Here is a 13332-nt window from a genome sequence, read left to right on the forward strand (position 1 = left end):
AACATATTGTACACATTCAGCCCCCTCCTCCATAGTAGAAAAAACTTGGGTAGTAATGCATTTTTAACTTGTACTACCTTTTAACATCAGATATGTTTAATTCCAACAAGATTCGCTTACCCTCTTCTTACAGTGCCACCCCCACACAAAAAAATGAAAAAAAAAAAAAAAACTTCTTGCACTGACACTAAAACAGATGCATCTGCCCCTCTGCCCCCCCCCCCACCCCATGTAACTATGTCCAAGGCCTTATATCAGAATTCTCAGAAATCTACTCTGCTCCCTTCCCACCACTGCCTCAATCTGTTTTAACTTGTAAATATGGCAGTAAGTAACATTTGTGACTGGGCAAAATAACTATTTGGGTTATCATAAATTTAGAGACACCTTGCAGACTGCAGTTTTTGTTACCTCTGAAAAACCAAGGTATCCAAACTTCTAGGCTTTGGCCCCAGCATTCTTCCACCTTAAAGTGTCTCAGAAGCCAACAAAGTACTGACAGTGGTTTGGGGATGTTAGCTCTGATGGGAAAGAGTTCCTTGGCATTACATACAATGAAAACCCTCAGCTTCTTCATTTTTATCTATTATCTCCATTTAACTTCAGCAATTAATAATCCTAAATCTGATACTCTATTTGCACAAACTCCATCAGCAATGCTAATAATATTACATAACATAGATGTGTATTATGCATGTAAACAATTTGTACTGTTGTGCTCACACTATGTAGGTAAATAATTTGCACTGTTGTGCTCATACCATTTCCATGCACTGTGACTGTATATATGCTCTGTATTGTGTGTTATTTCTTGTATCTATTGTCAATGTATGTGGAGCTATTCTCTTTGGGCCTCCATTGAAAATGGGCTCAGCAAGGCCCAGTGGACTTTCCCAGTAAACAAATGTAATAAATAAAATAAATAAATAAGCTTCTGTGTCTGACTTGTTCTATGTAAAACTAGGCCATAGACTATCATCATTTATGCTAGGATCAGCACCCCCTCCCTTTTAACCCATTACTTTTGAAGTTGTTCTTCCTCCATATCCCACCTATACTAATGACCCATCTAGCTCTTCTCTTATTCTGTTAACGCTCATCTTGCTGTTCATCTCCCACAGGATGTCCTTAATTCATATCTTCAGGCCCTTTTGTTGAATTTCTTGTGACATTTCCAAATTCCATCCTTTTCAAGCACCCACTTAATCCATCCTACAGTCATTAAATCCAGTATTGTACCCAAATCCCAACCTTGAGACTTGTCCTCTACACCAACTAGGCATAAAGGACATGAGTGCTCAGTCTTTGTCCTGCTGTATACCCACATATACCCCCATTACTTAGCAGTGACAGACCTTACTCTGTCACAGTGCCATCTAGCTCTCTCTCTCCGAGTACCATCTTACGTTCACAGTACCGACACATGTAGAGATTATTTGCCTCCTCCTCTCCAAAGCACCAACACATGGTTTTATTATCCCAGCCATTCTTCTTAATCTTCTTACAACCTCAGCATCATATATATTGGGCCTTTAAAGAATCCACTTTGTTTATTTAAATCTAGAGTCAAATAAATCATTCTAAAGGATGTCATCCCCACCATAACACATTTTCTCTACAGCATTTGTCCTGCAACCCATTCAGAGCCTTCTTGATTTGCTTCTCACCCAACTATCCATATATGAGACCTGTTCTCTTCTGTATCAGTCCTTAGCTAGTTTTATCAGTTGGAGTGTCAGATGGGATCTTTAGGCACCCATACATTCAGCACTTGTTCCTTAGCTAATTTATGATAATTCTGGACATAAGCTACTCCATCTCTTCATGGCCTGAAAGCTTCAGCATTCCTCTGTGCTCCATTGCTTTGAAGGTCTTCTGCAAATTATAAGCCCTTTTTATTTATTTACAATTTGTTCACTGGGTTTCACTGGGTTAGTCCCACTAGGCTAGTACCCCTATGCTGCAGTCCATCTACCTAGTGTGGGAATAGAACCCACAACCTATTGGCACTGATGTTGAATGTGTTATCTGTTGGGCCACTGACATTTCATACAAACTCTTTCAAAAAGTATTTTTTCCCATCAGTGGATTCTTTACACAACATTTTGTCATATGGATTGGACTTCCGAGATGGCTGCACACCAAGTAACAGCTTAATTTCAGCTCTCAGTGTGAAAACTGAGCCAGTTAATTTTTCTTTTAGGTTAATTTCAGTTACTGGCTAGTAAATGCACTGCCTGGATGCCAGTAAAGACAAAACTTAAAGAACCTGAAAGAAAATCAACCACAAAAGATGAAGAGAAAACACTGGCTGGGAAGAATCCTGCAACTATTCAGCAAAAAGCAGTTCAAGCTCCAGCTTTGGTGCAAGATATGACTTCTAGTAATCTAGAGGAAAAAATAAGTCAAACATTCTCAGAGCTGATTAAAATAAGTGAAACAATGAAGGAGTATATCAACTCAGATAAAAAAAGGCTGGGGTAAATGGAAAAAGCTTTAAACAGATATTCAGATGAGCTGATAAAAACTTCAAAAATCAGAGGTTGAAATGAGGAAAAGGCTGGCTGAGTATGAGACTGTTCAAGAAGAGATATTTCAAAAAATGGTAGAATTAGAGGACAGAAGATGTTGGGAAACCTTGTGATTTCTTGGTATACCAGAAAAAATAGAAAGAACAGACTGTATTAATTTTATGAAAGCACAAATAAGCAACAGGACTGGTACTCCACAGCAGAAACTGCTAATTAAAAGGGCACATCATGTGTATGCTCCAAACCTGGCTACAAGAAAGCAGCCAAGACCTCTAATAGTAAAGATGCAATCCTGCCAGCAGACTGAGTTGATTCTGACAAAACTGTGGTAGAAGGACAAAGTACTAAAAGTGGGATACAGTAGAGTGCTTGTGAAAAATGATTATTCACTGTACACCAGGCAGAAGAGGAGTAAATATATTTCAGCAACCAAGGAATGTCGAGAAGCAGGTGTGAGATTCAAGCTGCTCTATCCAGCAAGCATCAGAATATTTTCCCTGTAGGACCAAAGTCATTTTTTGATTTAGAACATGCTAAGGAGGAAATACAAAAGTCTATCCAACAAAAAGTAAGCTATCAAACAGGAGGAGATTCTACTTCTTGCTCTTCTGGTAACAAGGACCACAGAGGCACTGTGCCAGTGAAACCTTTTCCAGTGTTACAGAGGAAAATGCTTGAAAGACAGAAAAAGGCATAGGAGTTGACTAGAATAACCAGGAGTACGTTGGAATTGAACCCAGAGACTGGAGTTGGAAGATGGAGACCAACAGGAAGAAAACCAGCAAGTCAGAAATTAATTAAGTGTGGGATTACAAGGCATCAGTCATGTTTGTGAAATATGGCAGAACAAGAAAACCTGGAAATATTGGACTTTTTTGACTTTGTTAAACTTGTGGACTCCATAGCATATGCCCTACTTCATGTCATTAATATTTGGAAGAACATTAAGTAAAAGGGAAGAAGCTGAAAAGAGGTAACTGTAAGTAAAACAGTTTTTGTACTTAACAGAATTGTTATAAAATACGGCATATACTACATGTTACAAAGAAATACTTTTTAGGCTATTTTGTGTATAATAGGGATACTAAATTAAACATGTACCCCACTTTTTTTCCTTTTTTCTTCTTGTTCAGTTTTAAGAAATATAGGTACTGCAAATAAAGCTGTAATGCTTTTTCTTACTTTTGCATAGGGAAATGACTGGATTAAGGTGCTTGGCTTGATCTAACAAGTGTTATGGGGAAGCAAGTAAATAAAAGAACATTGAATGCAATGACAAGCTTTCCTTTACAAATAAATATTCACAGTGCAGCATGAGAAGTATATAGCTGAAGGTGATTGTGTATCTGGTTCCCATGTTTCTATGAGGACAAGCTTATAAGGGCAATAAAACAGAATACACTTCTTTCACTGGCTAAAAGATAGTGTTTTCTGAAAGCATTCAAGTTGTTTCTACATCTGGAAGAGGAGTAAAGATAAGACAAAAACTGACAGCACTTAGCGTAAGTAGAAGCATGGGCTGTACCATGTGTCTTAGCATGGATAACCTTCATTAGAGGTCAGTTCAAGCTTGTGAGTGTAACTGCCAGTCTGGGACCATTGCTCCTATTCAGAGGGTTAAACTTTATTATTTGAAGATGTACATAGTTTTGTATGTTTGTATTAAGCTGGTGTTCAGGAGGTGTTTTTTTTTTTGTTTAAGAGTTTTCATTAAAACAAAAAATCTTGTAAGATGTGACATAGGCACAAATTGATATGACAAGAAGCAACTGTATAAAAGATCAACCAGCCACGTATTAGTGTATGCATGTGACACAAATGCTAAAACTAGACATTAAAAAAGCTATTATACATAAGAGGTGGAAATATTAACTTGTCATAATTGCAACACTTTCCATATTATCTTTAAATATGAATAGCTCTGTTCTTTGTATAATAAATTAAACATTTCTACCAGTGGCATTTGTTTTTTCTATATGTATTTATAGTCCACCTAAAACTGCTACAATGGAGCTAAAGAAAATTCTGTGAAAAATAATCACCTTTCAGCATGGAATATTACTTATAGGTTCATAGGTTGGTACTAGGCTATTGGCCTTAGGGCCTATACAATCCTAGCCATAACAGTTCCCTGGCTATTTCTTCGCGCAGTATTTACTTCCCTGGACCCCTGTCTAGCAGGGCGACTGATGTGATCCCCGGGGTGAATTTCCTATCTCCCATCCAATCATCAAGGTTCCTTTTGAAGACGGCCAAAGAGGCACTCTGCTTGACATATATGGGCAGTCTAATCCAGAGTCTGGGGAGTCTCTTTGTCAGGAACCTATCACTCCAGCATGTTTTGTTCATTGTGATGACAAGGTTTAGATCCCTGGAGCATGTGTCTCTGAGGGATTTGGATTTCTTTAAGTGTAGTATGTCCAACAGCTCAGGGTTTGACATGGCCTTGTATATTAAGCAGAGATCACCTCTGAGTAGACGATATGTGACAGAGTATAGGTGGAGTTTTTTAGACGGTCAGCATAGGTCATCTGCTTTAGGCCTGTGATTCTTTTAGTGAGGTATTTCTGCAGCCTTTCCAGTTGTTGCAGATGTCTTGAGAGGTACATACCAAATGGAGCATTGTGTTCTATAATGAGTCTAATGAGGGATGAGTACAGTGGGACAATGACCTCCTTTTTCTCTGGATGAAAAGCCCTTAGTGATGAGGTGTGCCACATAGAAGGATTTCCTGACTGTTGTGGCGATGTGGTTATCGAAGGTGAGCCCACTGAACACCTGTGTCCCTAAGACTCTTATCACACTTTCGGTGTTTAGTGTCCTGCCACCTATGTGGTAATTCATGGGTACATGTTTTTTCCCAAAGGGGATAACTATACATTTCTTGGCATTGAGCTTGAGCCCATGGCTCTGGCACCAAGCATCTGTTTCTGTAAGGCCCTTTTGTAGAATATCCACATCATTCGGGGATTCAATAAGGGCTCCCAGTTTGCAGTCATCTGCAAACTTTGTTAGCCAGAGTCCCTTAGAGTTGGCCTGTACTTCAGAGAAATAGATGCCAAACAAGAGCGGTCCCAGGACTGAACCCTGAGGTACTCCACTTGTCAATTGTCTGGAGCTGGATTTGGAGTTGCTACTTTTTCAGTGTGGGTTCTGTCAGTAAGCCAGTTGGCAACCCATCAAGTGATGTAGGGATTAATGCCCAGATTAGTAAGTTTATCTATGATTCCAGAGTGGGGGATGGTGTCAAAGGCCTTGGCAAGGTCGAGATAGGCTGTGTGGACCACCTTACCCTTGTACACGGCTCTGGAGACTGATTCGAATAAGTCAATCAGGTTCAGGAGACAAGATCAGCCCTTCACGAACCCAGTGTTTGAAGGTTGCCAATGTCTTTGTTTATAAGTTCCATGATAATACATTCCATGGCCTTGCAGATCAGGCTCATCAGACTGATGGGGCGGTAGTTCCCAGGATCCAAGGTGAATCCCCCCTTGTGGAATGGGATAACTGTAGCTGTGCACCACTCAATGGACACGAAGCCTGAGGTGAGGCTATGATTAAATATGACACTTAGGTGAGGTGCCAGTTCATTTTGTAGTTCATGTAGTACACAGCCTGGGATGTTGTCTGGTCCCATAGATGCTGTATTCTTAGCTTTGGAGAGTGTGTGTTTTACCTGTGTGGCCGTTATTACCGAAATTTGGCAATCTTTTGGTACTGAGATGGGCCCTTTAGGGGGTGAGAGGGGGGGTGAAGTTTGCACTGAATTGATTTGCCAGGATATTGGCAATATCCTTGGGATCAGTATATTTAATGCCATTCTGTGGTAGCTCAGAGCAGATCTGAGCATTGCCATTTAGATTCTTGACATAGCTATAGAATGCCTTGTGGTTGTCTTTGGAATATTTGGCAATTTTATTTTCGTAACTAACTTTAGAGGATTTTATGAGGGATCTTAGCTTCTTACTGAGACTGGTAAGGGAGTTTTTTGTATCCTGGGATTTTTCTCTTTTCTGCAACAGTTTCTCCCTTTTGTTGTAAAGTTTGTTTATGGCAAGGGACCACTAGATTGGCTTCCTTTTTTTGGAGGAGAGCATCTTGGTTCTATTTGGGATGGCGCAATTCATGTACAAGTGGATGTGCTTGTACAGTGCCTTAGTGTAGGATTCAGCAGTTGAACTTTCATCCTACACTACAGTGGATATAAAAAGTGTACAGACCCCTGTTAAAATGCCAGGTTTTTGTGATATAAAAAAATGAGACCACAATAAATCATTTCAAAACTTTTCTCACCTTTAATGTTACCTATAATCTATACAATCTGTAAAATTCAATTGAAAAACAAACAAATCTGTTATGGGAAAAAATATAAAAAATAAAAAAAATCATACAATAAGCTGGTTGCATAAGTGTGCACACCTTTAAACTAATACTTTGTAGAAGCACCTTTTGATTTAATTATAGCATTCAGTCTTCTTGGGTAGGAGTCTATCAGCATGGCACATCTTGACTTGGCAATATTTGCCCACTCTTCCTTGCAAAATGCTCCAAATATGTCAGATTCCGAGGGCATCTCTTCTGCACAGCCCTCATCAGGTCACCCCACTGATTTTCTATTGGATTTATGTCTGAACTCTGGCTGGGCCATTTCAAAACTTTAATTTTCTTCTGGTGAAGCCATTTTTTTGTTGATTTGGATGTATGCTTGGGGTTATTGTCGTGATGAAAGGTGAAATTCCTCTTCATCTTCAGCGTCATCTAGCAGACGCCTGAATGTTTTTGGCCAAAAGTGACTGGTATTTGGAACTGTTTATAATTTCCTCCACCTTGACTAAGACCCCAGTTCCAGCTGAGGAAAAGCAACCCAAAGCATGATACTGCCACCACAACACTTCATCATGGGGATGGTGTTCTTTTGGTGATGCAAAGTGTTGTTTTTGTGCCAAACGTACCTCTTGGAATTCTGGCCAAAATGTTCAACCTTGGTCTCATCAGACCATAGCACATTTTCCCATATGCTTTTGGGAGACTTGATGTATTGTTTTGCAAATTTTAGCTGGGCCTGCGGCTCCTTCAGTGTTGCTGTAGGTCTCGTGTCAGCCTCCCTGACCAGTTTTCATCTTGTCTTTTCATCAATTTTGGAGGGACGTCCTGTTCTTTGCAACATCACTGTTGTCCCGTGTTTTCTCCACTTTTTAATGGCTGTCTTCACTGTGTTCCATGGTATATCCAATGCTCTGGAAATTTTTTTTGTACCCTTCTCCTGACTGATACCTTTCAATGAGATCCCTTTGATGTTTTGTAAGCTCTCTGCGAACCATGGCAACTGAGTAAATGTCAGGAAAATCCTACTAGGACAGCTGAACTTTATTTGGGGTTAATAAGAGTCTTTTTAATTGATGGCAAGTGTGTACCCAAGAAGACTGAATATTGTAATTAAATCAAAAGGTGCTTCAACAAGGTATTAGTTTAAGGGTATGCACACTTATGCAACCAGCTTATTGTACGTTTTTTACTTTTTATATTTTTTCCCCTAATAGATTTGTTTGTTTTTCAATTGAATTGTACAGGTTATAGATCACATTAAAGGTGGGAAAAGTTTTGAAATTATTTATTGTGGTCTCATTTTTATATCACAAAAACCTGGCATTTTAACAGGGGTGTGTACACTTTTTATATCCACTGTAGGTAGGGACTTGAATTTGATTTGCAGTAGTGAGGATTTATCTGCGGAGCCTAAAAGGGAACATGTAACAAAAGAGGGTAGATTTATGAAGAAATTTATGAAAATATTTGGTTGGAAGATGTGAATTCAGTAGTAGGAGCGTGAAGAGAATTTACAAGAACTGGGCTAGGCTAGACAGGAATTATATTTTACAGGATCATTTGCATTTAATTGAAAGTTTTAATATGCATCCAATAACTATTTCAGCTCATACCCCAATAATAACTAAAATAAAAATGCAGGGTAATGAAATAAAAATGAGACTCTGGTACTTCCCCACCTGTCTGTTAAAGAGAGGAATTTAAGGAACGGGTAATTTAAATTATTCGGGAGTTATTAGGGAATATAGAAATTTCTTCAGAAAATATGGCTAGGGAGTGGGATTAAATTAAAGTGGAGTTTACAAACAGGGTAGAAATAAAAGAAAAAGAGATATGGTTAAGAAATAACAATAATTATTTAGAGGGAAGGATAAAGGTTAAAGTATTGCAGAATAGGGGAGATCAAAGAGAACAAGAAGAGCCGCAATTGCAGAATGCTAAACAGAAAATAAGGGACTACCTTGATAATATGCATGTGTTTAGAAGGACTGCTGTTAGGCAATTGTTTCTTGATAGTAACTTCAGAGCACAAAAGCTTTTAGCACAATGGCTCAGGCAACAAAAAGTAGAAGGGGTTGTTACTAAGGTTAGAGAGCCTATAACAAGGAAAATAACCAGAAATCCTGTAGCTGTATTAAAAATATTTCAGAAATTTTATGAAAATCTGTATAAAGAAGAGAAATGTGGAAATCAAGAAAAAGTGCAAATGGAAAGTTTATGGAAGAATGAAATATACCAAGGTTAGAGGTAGATGACACTCACTAACAGTTAGGACAGGCAGAAATGAGATAAAAATTGTGATGTATAACCATTCTGCAGGAAATACTTCAAGAATAGATGATATTCCTGTGGAGGTTTGGAAGCTATGAGGGGAAAAATGTGATAAAGATTGGGAAGGTTTTGCTTAACATTATTTTAAAATGAAAAGAAGCAGCAGCATCCTGTAAGAAAGATGTGGTGACTGCAGTGGCAGCTCATGATATTGGACTGTAGCCCCCCCAGCTGTGAGCCACAATGGTACAATCCAATAATAACTTCTCCTTCACATAGAAAGTGAATCCGGACTGCTGCCTTACCAGTCCGGATTCAGGAAGAAGGCAGCAGACTGCTGATGCCCCAGAATCTATGCGGTGCTAACCACATAGACTGGAAGGGGATCGGACTGCAAGGAAAGCAGGTGTGTGTGTGTGTGTGTGTGTGTGTGTGTGTGTGTGTGTGTGTGTGTAATGCCCCAGTTGATTTATACTGGTGGCTATAGAGAGAACTCAGGTGGTGGTTAGAGAAGTCAGGCTTGAACCCTGTACCCTAGGTGCAGGTAACAAGAGCCTGAATTCCCTACCCGCCACAATTTGTGAAACTTTTACAGATTTTTGCTTCATATTTTGTTCTGTTCTGTTCCTCATAAAATCTGTGGTTTCTGAATTTTTAACTCCTTAAATAGTTGATGGAACAGTGGTAGCATTGTTGCCTTCCAGCTAGAGGTTCTCTGGTTTGATTCTTGGCTGGGGTGCCTTCTGTGTGGAGTCTGCATGTCCTCCCTGTGTTTGTATGTGGGTTTGCTCTGATGTCCTCCCATGTTACAAAGACATGTGTCTGCAGTATTTCTCCCTGGGCTTCTGATGAAAATTGGCTTTTGTTCCAAGTCAGACTTTCCTGGTTAAGAAATGTTAAATAAATAAAATTGACAGGCATTTGAATTTCAAATTTCATATTCTTCAGAAAGTACATAGTAACACAAAACCTTTTATTCTAGCAATTTTCTAAGTTTAGAAGATGAATATTTGAGATTTGTCCCTATGTTTGGGATTGTATCCCCCATTATTGGTTCATCCAGGTTTTTTTGTGCTAAGGTTGAGAGCTGTAGTGAGAACTGAATTCACTGAATATGTTTGAGGGCTGTATTCCCTGATTACTGTCTTTGTCCAGGTGTTTTGTGCTAAGAGGTTGACAGCTATGGTGAGAACTGAATTCACTAAATGGTAGCCATTTAAGTTTCAGTCTTCCTCTCTTTCATAAAACAACTGATTTGGCATAGTGGTATGTTGTTCTGACTGTTTTGCACAGGGTCCTGGGTGCAAGACTTGGCAGTGAAATGTATGGCGGTAAAACAGCATTTTATATTAGCAAATTTCCAAGAATATACAAGCAGTGTTTAAAATGTATCCCTGGTCTTTGGGCTTTTGTCCTACCCCCAATAAACTTTGGCTTTTTCCAGATTTATTGTGCTGCGAAGTTGAGAGATACAGTTGACTGTCAAATAGATTTTACAAGGAGCTGAGAGCTGCAAGGGAAGAGAAGTTTAGTGCTGCTTATGTTAAGTCTGCTTGCATTATTAATAGCACAACAGGCAGTGTACTTGCTTTTGATGCAGAAGGCTGTGGGTTCTACTCCCACAGGGGGTGGATGCTGCCGTACTAAGATTGGCCTCTTTGGCAAAGATACAGGCACTTTATTTGTAGATGAAACAGTGAAATATAAAGTTGTTTGCTAGCAGCAACCTCTTCATTAGTTACAGATCTCTTTAATGTGGAATTAGATGACTTTTACTTCTGCAGAGATTGTGCATATTTATTGATACTGGTGGATTGTAGAAGTTTGAGAAGACTTTTATGATGGAAATGTTCTCAATTGGGCAGTTTTGTCATTATTGGTGCATGCATTTTGTTTCATTGTTTACTGGAAAAAGGTTTAAAACAATACATTTAAAACACCCTCTGAAAACTGTACTGTGTTGTACAAGGAATATAATTTAATACAATCAGGAAGGTGTATCGCACAACACATGTATGTCTTGTGTGCAAGCTGCCTATCATTTGAAAACAGCCCAAAGTTAATCTTTATACTAGCCAAATGTATTTTCTTTGAATGTGGATTTCAATGCTGTTTCAATGAATGTGAGTTTCAAGGGCAGAGAAGTTTTAATGCTAAGTCTGTTTTCATTGTGAGACTATGTTGCATTGTTTAGCAGATGTCTTAGTGTTTGTGCTGTAAAATGCAAAATAAAACTTTCAAATGAAATCCAAATCATTGTAGAAGTAAAGCAGTATGCACATTACAGTGTTTATGGTAAATGGGGTGAAATAGTCAAGTAATGGGACATGGGAATGGCTGCAGGTGGGGAGGCTCCATTCGACCATGATTTTGTGAGGGGGGAAGGGCGGCAAACTCAAAGACAGTCCCAGCTGAACTATACCTCTCAACTGTCCAGATTTTCACAGAATGAATAGATTTTTGCTTCTTATTTTTGGTTTGTTCCTCATAAAATTTGTGGTTTTCTGGCAAATCATTTAGGAATTAAGTCACTAAATAATGACAGACATTGAGTTTCAGACTTCATAACTTTCAGAAAAATGCATACTAAAGCAAGACCTGTTATTCTATCAACTAAGTTTATAAAAGAGCAATTTTTAGTACTGTTTATGTATGTTCCCCCCCAATATATTTAGCCTTGGCCAGATTTCCTGCATTAACAGCTAGAGAGGTACGTGCAAATAAATTGCTTTATAGAATTAGGCAAATCCAAACCTCTCAACCTTCCCCGATTTTGGCTCAAAATGTTGCTCTCCTTCTAATAATCCCTCCGCAAAATGGCAATTTTGGAAGAAAATGTGGAGGGTTTACAATTAATAAATAGCTGTAATTATCAGAGTTATAGATTACTTTTATTTCAGAAATGCATGTAGATTTGTTTATTTTGTCAGCTGCTCAAGCTAACAGTACTAATATTAAAAAAGTGTCCTTTCTTTGACAGGTTCCCAGCTGTATTGTGTGGCTATTTTATATTTTTGCATCACATTTTTGGTCCATTTTTCATAAAATTGTGGTTTTCTGGCAAATTAGTGGCAAATCATTAAAGATTAAAGTTAGAAAATAATGACAGACATTTGAGTTTCAGATTTCATACCCTTCAGAAAATTCATACTAATGCAAGACCTACTATTCTATTAGAAAGTTTATAAGAGCAATATTTAAATATTATCCTTATTTTTGAGCCTTTGTCCTACTTCTTTGTATGGCTTTGTCCAGATTTCTTGCTCTGAGGTTGAGAGGTATGACAAATGTGTCAGGGCCATCACAGTCAGCCAGACACACTTCAAATTGTGACATACTTGTTGCACCCCACTCCCCCATGTAGTGACTCTGGATGTGTCCAAGCAGGCAAGGAGCATTTATGCAGTTTAAGTGTGCAGAGTATCCCCCCATCCAAGGTAGACACAAGTACTACAATGGATTTTTATCTGCCCTTGCTTGGTTTTGCAGAATGTTCTGGGTTTTTTGTCATATTTTTATACTGTTGATTTATGGTTCTTATTCAGAAAGTGCCCGTTGCTCTGTGTTTAAGTAGCAATGCTTTCATGACCATCAGGTAAGCTTGTCTGAGATTGTAAGATGCAATACTTTTTAATAAGCATACTGTTAAAGAATTACCAACATTGAAAGCCTTTTTGTTGTTGCCATGCAGAGAATACTTACATAACTAGGTAACGTGTAAGCCTTGGGTATTGAAATGCATATGACAGTATTTGTAATAAAGGACAGGATTACAGTATTTTAAGAAGCTCATTACCTTTGTTGGAGACTTGCAGACATCTTTGCAGGCTTTACCCGTAAATTAAATAGAATGCCAATCTATCATGTGTGATCCATAACCTGTACAATAATCCTTTAAGCAATTTATCTTGAGCTTGTTTCTTGTTTGCTGTTCATTTTTTACTTTGATCATGTTTTCCCCATGAAACAAGTAGATAGTTGTTGTTAGGCAGCAGGTCTTTTTTGGATAAGAAACATGTTTACAAGTGGGGGTATTCCAGAGATTCAGTGAGCCCTGAAATATTCCAATGTGTGCTTTAAATCAAGCCAACAGGTCCAGTTCAGTACAATTCAGTATAAGGATGCTTTCTTCATTCAAACAAACAAGAAGGTATAAGTGCTTTCGTTCCAAAAATAAATGTATTTATTTATTTATTTCACTTTG

Source organism: Protopterus annectens, chromosome 6.part0, assembly GCF_019279795.1.
Source record: "Protopterus annectens isolate FY-2018-M chromosome 6.part0, PAN1.0, whole genome shotgun sequence".
Lineage (NCBI taxonomy): Eukaryota > Metazoa > Chordata > Ceratodontiformes > Protopteridae > Protopterus > Protopterus annectens.